The sequence below is a fragment of the Osmerus eperlanus genome, chromosome 8 (genome assembly GCF_963692335.1).
Source record: "Osmerus eperlanus chromosome 8, fOsmEpe2.1, whole genome shotgun sequence".
In the NCBI taxonomy this organism is placed as follows: Eukaryota; Metazoa; Chordata; class Actinopteri; order Osmeriformes; family Osmeridae; genus Osmerus; species Osmerus eperlanus.
The window spans coordinates 9,204,938-9,214,338 of NC_085025.1; positions in this window are offsets into that span (position 1 = coordinate 9,204,938).

The window sequence follows — 9,401 nt, forward strand, 5'->3', positions numbered from 1 at the left end:
ATCAAAACACCTACAGAAACCTAGGTTGCTTCAAAAGAACATACCTACAGCTACTCGCACTACTCCCAAAACAAACTAGTGTCTTGCTAAACTGTTTGATGCTCTAGGGAGACCCCAAAAGGACCCCAAGAACTAGAACTAGAAGAATCGCCCTGAGGTGGACAATGAGGATTTATTTTGATCTGTGATGTGACCGCCTAGAATCCGCAGATGGGCAGATGTGGCAGCAGGAAGGTCTGAGGGCTGAGGCTGCATCAGCAAGGCTGGGATCGGGCAGATTTGTCTCTGTGAAGGGCACATGAATACATACAAGGTTATTCTGGTCGAAAAGTTGCTTCCTTCTACTTCGACAATGTTCCCTGACTCTGAGGATTAGTGTTGTTTCCAAAAGACGTATGAAAGCCATCATTGAAAATCTGGGTTATTTCACCAAATATTGATTTATCATCTATTCCCAAATCAAAACTATAAATGTATCTGGAATTTGGGAAACATTAATGCTACACAGATTAGCTAAATATTATATAAATAAAACAGACCTATAAATAGTATAACCAGTGCAACATTTTTACCATGACTGTAAAAGACAGATTTATGTGCAGCTTAAATAGACCACCGAAGACTGTATTGATGCTATCATTCACTATCCCCTCTCTCTCTCCCTTCAATTATCTTTCTCTCTGTCTATAAAATGTCTCTCTATTTCTCATGTTTCTCTAGTGCTCTCTTTCTCCCTCTACTTATACTCTCTCTCTCTCTCTCTCTCTCTCTCTCTCTCTCTCTCTCTCTCTCTCTCTCTCTCTCTCTCTCTCTCCTCCCAGTAGATGTGAACACAGGACAGTGAATCTGAATCACAGCTGTATTTTGTGGTCCCTGTGCTCTGTTCCCCCACAGCCACGTAATCAAGCCCATTACTCTGTCTTTACTGCCCCCTCTTGCTGGCCTCCCATCCCCCCTCTCATGCCCCCCAGCCTCAACACTGGGGACCCCTTCCTGCCTGTGAGCTGGCCATTAACTACATCCTAGTGCTCCCTCCTCTCCCCCCTTCATAACAGGGTTATATTACTTTACTAGGCTGTATGAGTTGTGGGCTCCTTCTCTCTCTCTCCCTCATCTACTGTCTCTCTCTCTCTCTCTTTCTCTCCCTCCTCCCCTCACTGTACCTCCTTCTCTCTTTCTACCATTCCTCTCTTTCGCTCACTCTTTTGCTCTCTGCTTCCTCTTAATTCCTTTTCTGGCTACCGCCACCTCCCGCTCTCTTTCCACCTTCTATCCCGCTCCTTCCTCCCTCCCTCCCTAGCGTTTTTCTCCTCTGCACCCTCTTTCCCTTCTCTCTTCCACTCCCAACAAGAAGGTTATTCACAAGAATTATGAGTGTGATGCTGCTCAGCAGGTGATGAAACGAGAACGGGGGTGGGTGGTTATGTGTTTTTGTTATTGGGTGCATGTGTGGACTGCATTTCCCAGGGTGCACCCCTTCCGCTGCTGCAGCCTTGAGATATTAATCTACAGACTGTATACTTCATATCCCATCAGCCCCCTGGTACTTGAAACAGATGTAGCGACTCTCCTCTTCCCTTCTCTCCTCTCTTGTCTCCTCTCTAGCGGGTATAAATCACAGGAATATAGCTGCCAATAGTAGGATGCACATGTAAACTGGAGGCCCCACAGCTTACACCATGATCATGATGTTTACTCCCTGCAGGACGATGAAGGACAGCCCACCTCAGGCTAGAGAGGTAGCCCTGGAGTCATACGGAGACAGACATAGAGCGGTAGAGACATGAGAGAGATGGAGGCCTAAAGCTGAGGGTCATTGAGGAACGTAGGGTAGAGAGGTAGATAGAGGGGCAGAACAACAGCGCAGAACAGCAGACTCCAGCTCTTCCACCCGGCCCAGTAGAACACAGCCCAGCAGTCAAATTGACACTGCATGTGACTTCTCTAATCCATGGGTGTAAAACACCTCTGAGCCAGTCCGACTGCTGTGATAGTCCTTCGTCTCCCCTCTGGTGCTCCAGATGGGGGACTGTGCTGGTCTCAGCTCTCCTCCCGTACCTCAGGTCTTCTTTTCTCCTCCCTCTTTCCTCTTAACACCTCAGCGGTCTCTCTGCTACCTAACAACAGCGTTCCCTCTCTCCAATCCCCTGCAGCCTCCGGCACCTCGGCGGGCCTATCAACACGTCAGTCACGTTCTCTCTCTGCTTTTCTCTGTCCCTCTCTCCATCTCCGTTGCTTTCTCCTTCACTCATTGCACAAGTGATGAGTGCTATCTTGCTATCTCTATGTGTCTGATTTGTTACTAGCTCTCTCACCTACTAAACTTTACTGTCTTTTTTCTGTCCTGTATTTTCTATCTCACACTCTTTCATATCCACCCCTCTCTCTCTCTCCAACTCCCCACTTTCTTTCTGTTTCTCTCTCTCTATCTCTCTCTCTCTCTTTCTCTCTCCCCTCCCCCTCCCCCCCATGTAGCCTTACCATCCCACCACCTCCCTCTATCGCCCTTCAGTCTCTCTCTCTCTCTTTATTTCTCTCTCTCTCTACCCCCTCCCCCTCCCCCCCATGTCACCTTACCATCCCCCTCTATCGCCCTTCAGTCTCTCTCTCTCTCTTTCTCTATCTCCATGATTCCACTCCTACTCGGGTGATGTGCAGTGGGTGTGTGACGGAGGGTTCAGGACTCTGTGACCACCCAGGCCATGTGACCACCCAGGCCATGTGACTGCCCAGGCCATGATGACTGGAGGTAGTGGAGCGGAGGGGGGAGGAAGAGAGAGGAGGAGAGGGGAGGATGGAGGAGGAGAGGAGTAGGGAGGAGAAGGGTGGCAGAGAGAGGAGGAAGGAATGAGGAGAGAGAAAGAGAGAGGAGAGGAAGAGAGAGGAGAAAAAGGAAGGGATGAGAGAGAAAGAGAAGAACGAAAGAGGAAAGAGAGAGGAGAGAAAGAGGGGGGATTTTATTCTTAAAGAATGGAAACCTCTCTGTACGCATTCAGACTGTAAAACGACAAAGTTCAATCACTGGGTGTTGGGTTTACCTCAGAGAGGCCACAGCAGACTGTGTACGTGTGTGTCTGCGTCTGCATGTGTGTGTGTGTGTGTGTGTGTGTGTGTGTGTGGAGGAGGGGTTGCGGCTGACCAAACAGCTGACAGTTACCATCCAATCTGCACAACCATGTTCAAATGGGTCACTAATAAATGAGTACATGACTTGGCCCAACTAAATGAGTTCTCAGGACTCAATACTGAGAAGCACTTCCACCATGAAGCTGTTTTTGCTTAAATCTTTTAGGTAGAGATGGAGCTGATTTTTTTTTACTAGAATGGACTCATGAAAATGTGGCACAGCTTTCAATCTGCTGGATGGTTATTTCCTCTTCAGTAGCATCCAGTGAACAACTCTTCCAGGTGATTGGTTGATTAACCCCTTTTGACATCCTGTTTCGCCCGCGAGACAAAAATGCTGCCTCCCCCTCCCTCAGTTACGATGCACTAAATTCTAACAAATATATTTTTTAGATTTTACACATGTTATACATCATTGGAAAGCTACGATTCTTGTGCTTCCATTGAAATAAACCAATTCAAGATCAAGTCGCAATAGCAAGCAAAGTCAACGTCTTTTTCCGGTGAACATTCCTTCAACAATGCCAAAGAAAAAAGTTTTACTCACCCTAAGTGGTTCAAATAGGTCCATGTGTGCAAATCATGCCATCAAAACTTGATCTGCTTACAGTCCCAAGGGTTCAAAGTATCTAACCATGTAAAGTAATTCGTCCAAATACAATGTTTTACGTTCATGAATAGCCATTATCCTTTGTTTCATTATGCAAGTTAGCCGACGGAAGAAACAACTTGTTCACATAAAAGTGTTCTTTCTTTTCTCCGGTTAGCAACGGAGTATTTACAATATGAAGGCATCAAAATGTCCGTTGAACCCCCCCCTTTTGATTGACACCTTGTTTGACACAATAGGAGCGTCCATGCCCCGTTGACAGCCCTCTAAAGCCAACTAGGTCTGTGCGTCCTGCCCCCCCCCCCCCCCCCACACTCGTTCTAAACAAATTTCTCGAACTGGCTTCGACTGGCTCTGAAATTAGCTCGTTAGCCTTGTAGCTGACAGCTAGCTGAAAATGCCAATACCTCATTTGTATGCGTCTGTGGAGCCTTCAAAATAACAGTCGATTGCGCAATATGGTTGACAGAATCAGTGTTCTTTGTGCGCCAATCCTTGGAATCAGATAAAGCACTCCAATGTGTTCATGCTTCAGTTTTTGTGTTTCAGTAATACTAATTAGGGATTTAGCTATTATATATGATAGTTCTAAGTACCACCTTTCATTAGAGATAACAATTATGAAAAATAATACCTTTTTATCCTGAGTATTTGACCTTGGTTACAAAGGGTCATTTTGGAGTCTCCAAAAGGCCCTTTTAGAAAATGCCTGGATGTAATCTTATAAAAACATGTGTCAAATATGAATATATTGTGGTATTATGTTTGACTTTTGATTTGAATTGGGTAAGGCTTCAACCTGTGGTCCAATTTAGTCTTCCAGCTAATACCTACCACCTCTAGGCCTCTTCAGGCCTCTGTTTTCAAAACTAAATCTAGGCGGAAATAGAAATTTTCACTTTCCTTGTGTTCAAGCTTCTATTACTCAACACTAGTAGGACTGACAGGGATCCTGACAACAGGGGACATAACTTCAGAGTGTCAGCTTTCAAAAGAGATCATTTACATGCATGTACTCCAAATGGTTCAAGAACAGCTTCCAATTTACTTTGGGTATGCTGTTTAGGCGTTTTTAGGCATTTAACAGGAGGCTAATAAAAGGGCTTTGTGTATGTGTGTGGGTGTGTGTGTGTGAGTGTATGTGGTGCACACACACACACACACACCAAAACCCCATTGTTGATTACAAACAGTCCATGTTCGCACCAGAAGAAATGTGAATACACTGTTGCTCTTGGCAACCCACCCGCTGTGGCTGGTGTTCCATGTGCACTAAGGAGAGATTGATATTCAAATGATATCTTGGATTCATATTTCACTTTATGAGCAGATGTTTCAAAAGGGAGGAAAACAGATTAGAGGGTCACTCTCTAGGGAGGGCATCAAAGGAGGTCCACACTGTCTGTCATCTGGGCAGATCTCAGATCAGATCCTCCAGTCTTCAAAGGGTTTTCTCACTCAGGAGAGATTACAGCAGGCTGACCCAAAGTCGGTCATTCAGCATTGATGTTCTGTTGCTGGGTAAAGCCTTGTACAATGTGTCCTTCTATACTGTTCCAGAGCACAGTACAGTGAACAGTGTCTGGAAACAGACAGGTTACCCAGTCTGACTCCAGGATTCTCAGTGTGTGTTTGCGGACATCATTTCCCAGTGACAGTTACATCTTAGGAAACGTACAAAAAAACAAAGAAAAGAGAAGCAAGAGGGTTAGAAGAAAAAATGAAAGAGTGAAATACAGACAAGAACGAAAGAAAGAAAGGGAGGGAAGGAAGGAAGGAGTAGAAAAAAGTGTCATGAAGGGCGAGTGAGGGAGTTGAGATCTGAAGTAGAGTGGATGAGATGGTTTCATGCCTTTGGTTTAATCCTGCCTGACGGCCCTCTCTCCTCCCTAACACCCCCTGAGAGAGTTCCCTTTAAACCTGACACACACACGCACACACGCACAGGATACATTGCATTCGTATCTCAGCACAAAAAAAGATCCCACCTTCACTCGGTCTGTCTATCTCTCTCCTTTTCTCTCATGCTGTCTCTCTCTCTGTCACTTTCTCTGTGCCTGCCTAATCTCCCCTGCAGGGTGGAGAGCTAGCTTCTTCCCCAGGAGAGCCACATGTTGGAAGTGTTAGCTAGCTCCTAGGGGGGTTGAGGTGTGGGGCTCATCTCTGAAGCACGATTAGGACAAAACTTTGGGCAAAAGAAAGCTGTCAATTGATTCATTTGATTTAGTAGATTTGGAAGTTTTTCAGGAATAGAAAGTTTTCAAAAAGTTTCATGAAGCCAGGTCTAGATGTCTAGTCTACAACCTGCCCGCCTATTAATTTGTTTGTCATCTCTGCCTGCCTGTCTGTCTGCCTCCCTCTCCTCCAGCCTCTCACTTTCTCCTTCTCACTCCCCCACTGCTGCCTCTCTCTCCCTCTCTTTCCTCCAGTCACCCCCCCCCCCCCCCCGTCTCTTTTCCCACCCAAAGTGTGAGAGGAGCCGGTGACAGCGGCTCCTCTCTGCTGTTGACTGGAGAGCCAGGTTTCATACGGCTGCCGCTGCTCTCGTCCTCTCCTGGTGTTTGTTTAGACAAGGAACTGTGGCCTGTCACAATTTCATCGAGTTGACTGAGCAGTGAAAAGATTAGCCTCTCTCCATCTCCCCCGCCCCCCTCCTCTTCGTGTCTCGGCCTCTCGTTCTCTCACGTACACTCAAACTCATTCTCTCTCTCCCTTCCCGTTCCCCGCTGAGGGTGTGAGGGTATCAATTTGATCGAAAGAAGACAGCTTTGTATCTCTTCACCGCTGGGGTAAGGAGAGGGGCACGCTAGAAGCTTTCAGCATCATTTTTCACGCAAGGACACATACACACACACCTACACACACACAGCCCTCACCAAACCTTAACCTGCAGATTGTGTTATGATGAATTTATAACCACAATGTCAAAATACAGTTCTACACACCTTGTTGAACCTGTCACAAGAATTCAACACAAAAACATTACAATCATCTGAACTTACTATCTATTACAGTAAGTTATTTTCATATCCGACAGTCTCTATATTCTTGTAGGTTCTGTTTCTTACAATTTGTCCAATGTTTTAGTAGCAGTTGTCACTTTTTCTAATGGTTACCACTTCTATACAGAACATCTTACCTCTGGGTCAATACTGGGGCGCTTTTCAGTTTCATTCAGGAATTTGAACTTGTAGACGGAGTGTTCACACACACACATAAATGTCTGTGATATGAGTTATCATATCGGCTGTGCGCCACACCGACAGGTTCATACCGGTTGCAATAATGGTCTTTGTCTGAAGGAGCTGTGGAATTGGTGATTATCGTGGTAGCGTGCTAGCAAGCACCGCTGAGACAAACTTAAGCGGAGCCTGTTTGAATTACTTCTGGGGGGATAACCGTGCAGGTAATCAAATATCTCCTTGGCACTAGCCTTTTAATTCCTCTCACTCCCTCCTGTTTTCTTTTCATCTCATCTCTTCTTTTCTTCACTTCCAGTTCTCATTCTATTGTGTTGGCTTGTCAAACCTAACAGCAGCCTCAATTCTGTTTGAAATCAGTCAATTCAGCTCCGTCAGTCAAAACTCCGATTTTATGTTTGCAAAGAAAGGACATTCATCTCAAAGCCAATCCAATACTGTTAGGATTGAAATCTCAAATGACTTTGTGGATTGGAGCTGAAGTTTGTTGTGTGGGACTGTCTCTGGCCTGTGGTCTCAGCCAGGGTTATGGCTGCATTACTGTCAGACAGATAGATGGCTTTATGAAGATGCTTCACTGAAGCATCACCAACCCCCAGGGTAGCAGACAGGCACACAGGCTCAAAGTGTCTCACACTCTCTCTCTTTTCTCTCTCTATCTGTCTGCCTCTCCCTGTCATTCTTACCCTTACTCTCTCCGTTTTTCGCTATTTCTTGCCCTCTCAGTATTGTGTATAATTTAATGCTTAAGAAGGTGTCATCATTACCAGTTTGCTTCTATCCCTCCTCTCCCTCCCTCCTTTCCTATCTAAACCTCTCCCTACATTTCCCTTCCTCTATCACCCGCCCTCCTCTCTCTCCTTCCCTCCCTCCCTCCCTCCATCTCTACGTTCCTCCACCCTTCTTCCTTCCTCTCTAATTATACGTATTGTGCATGTTCAAGTCTTTGTGATTAATGTGTCATTTCAATCAGAGAAATTGTAAAGTTCTTTGCAGGATGGTTGTCATAAAGAGGGTTTTATTGAAGAGCCTCTCTCTTGTGGTTTTCCTTATGTGGATGTGGGGGGAGTGGAGGGAGGTGATGGCAGTGGAGGGGGTGGTGGGGGGGGGGGGTGCAATCAGTTCCCCGGCTGAATAGCTTCACAGTCAAGCTATTGATGATGATATCCTCTAGTGTGTGTATGAGGAGTGTTTGAGAATGAGAATCATCACTTCACTGTGTTGTATAAATACGTCACAGCTGAATAGTTCAGGTGCTACCACTGGTGATGCTTAAGAGAGAATTACTGATTACTCAAAAAGCAAGGGAGATCTGAACCAATGCTCCTGTGACAGGAAATCAGACCCGGTTCTCTAGAGGTGTGTACATGTGTTAGAGTCATAGACCGCTGAGTCCTCCTTCCTCTCCTCCTCTCCCCTATCCCTCCTTCATCTCCTCTCCTCCTGCCTCCTCCTCTCCCCTATCCCTCCTTCATCTCCTCTCCTCTCCTTCTGCCTCCTCCTCTTCCCTATCCCTCCTTCATCTCCTCTCCCCTATCCCTCCTTCATCTCCTCTCCTCCTGCCTCCTCCTCTCCCCCCTTCATCTCCTCTCCTCCTGCCTCCTCCTCTCCCCTATCCCTCCTTCATCTCCTCTCCTCTCCTCCTGCCTCCTCCTCTCCCCTATCCCTCCTTCATCTCCTCTCCTCCTGCCTCCTCCTCTCCCCTATCCCTCCTTCATCTCCTCTCCTCTCCTCCTGCCTCCTCCTCTCCCCTATCCCTCCTTCATCTCCTCTCCTCTCCTCCTGCCTCCTCCTCTCCCCTATCCCTCCTTCATCTCCTCTCCTCTCCTCCTGCCTCCTCCTCTCCCCCCTTAATTTCCTCTCCTCCTGCCTCCTCCTCTCCCCTATCCCTCCTTCATCTCCTCTCCTCTCCTCCTGCCTCCTCCTCTCCCCTATCCCTCCTTCATCTCCTCTCCTCTCCTCCTGCCTCCTCCTCTCCCCTATCCATCCTTCATCTCCTTTCCTCTCCTCATGCCTCCCCCTCTCCTACCTCCTCTTATCCTCTTCTTCTCTCTTCCTCTCCTTGTTAATGTGGCCAGTGGCAGAGGATCAATAGTGCCAGGATGCCTGTGAACTTTTCTGGCCCTACTTAATTAAGAGGAGGGCTAGTCTGAATGGAAATCAAGAGGAATGCAGAGATGGCAATTACAATGCATGTAGGCATCTCCATAGAATAATGATCCCTCTGAATCACTCAATCGCTCTCTCTCTCTCTCTTGTAATCCTCCTCTTCCTCGCACTCTCACCCTCACCCTTCTCCTCTCTCACTCCCCCTCTTTCTCACAAACACCCTTCCACACACACCCTCTCCGTCTCCATTCTGGCCCTGACAGGTACACACACACACACCGTCAGTCTTAATAAGATCTGGAGTAAAGCAACACAATGAGGATGATGTTAACATCCAGATCTACCAGCTCCCGGAG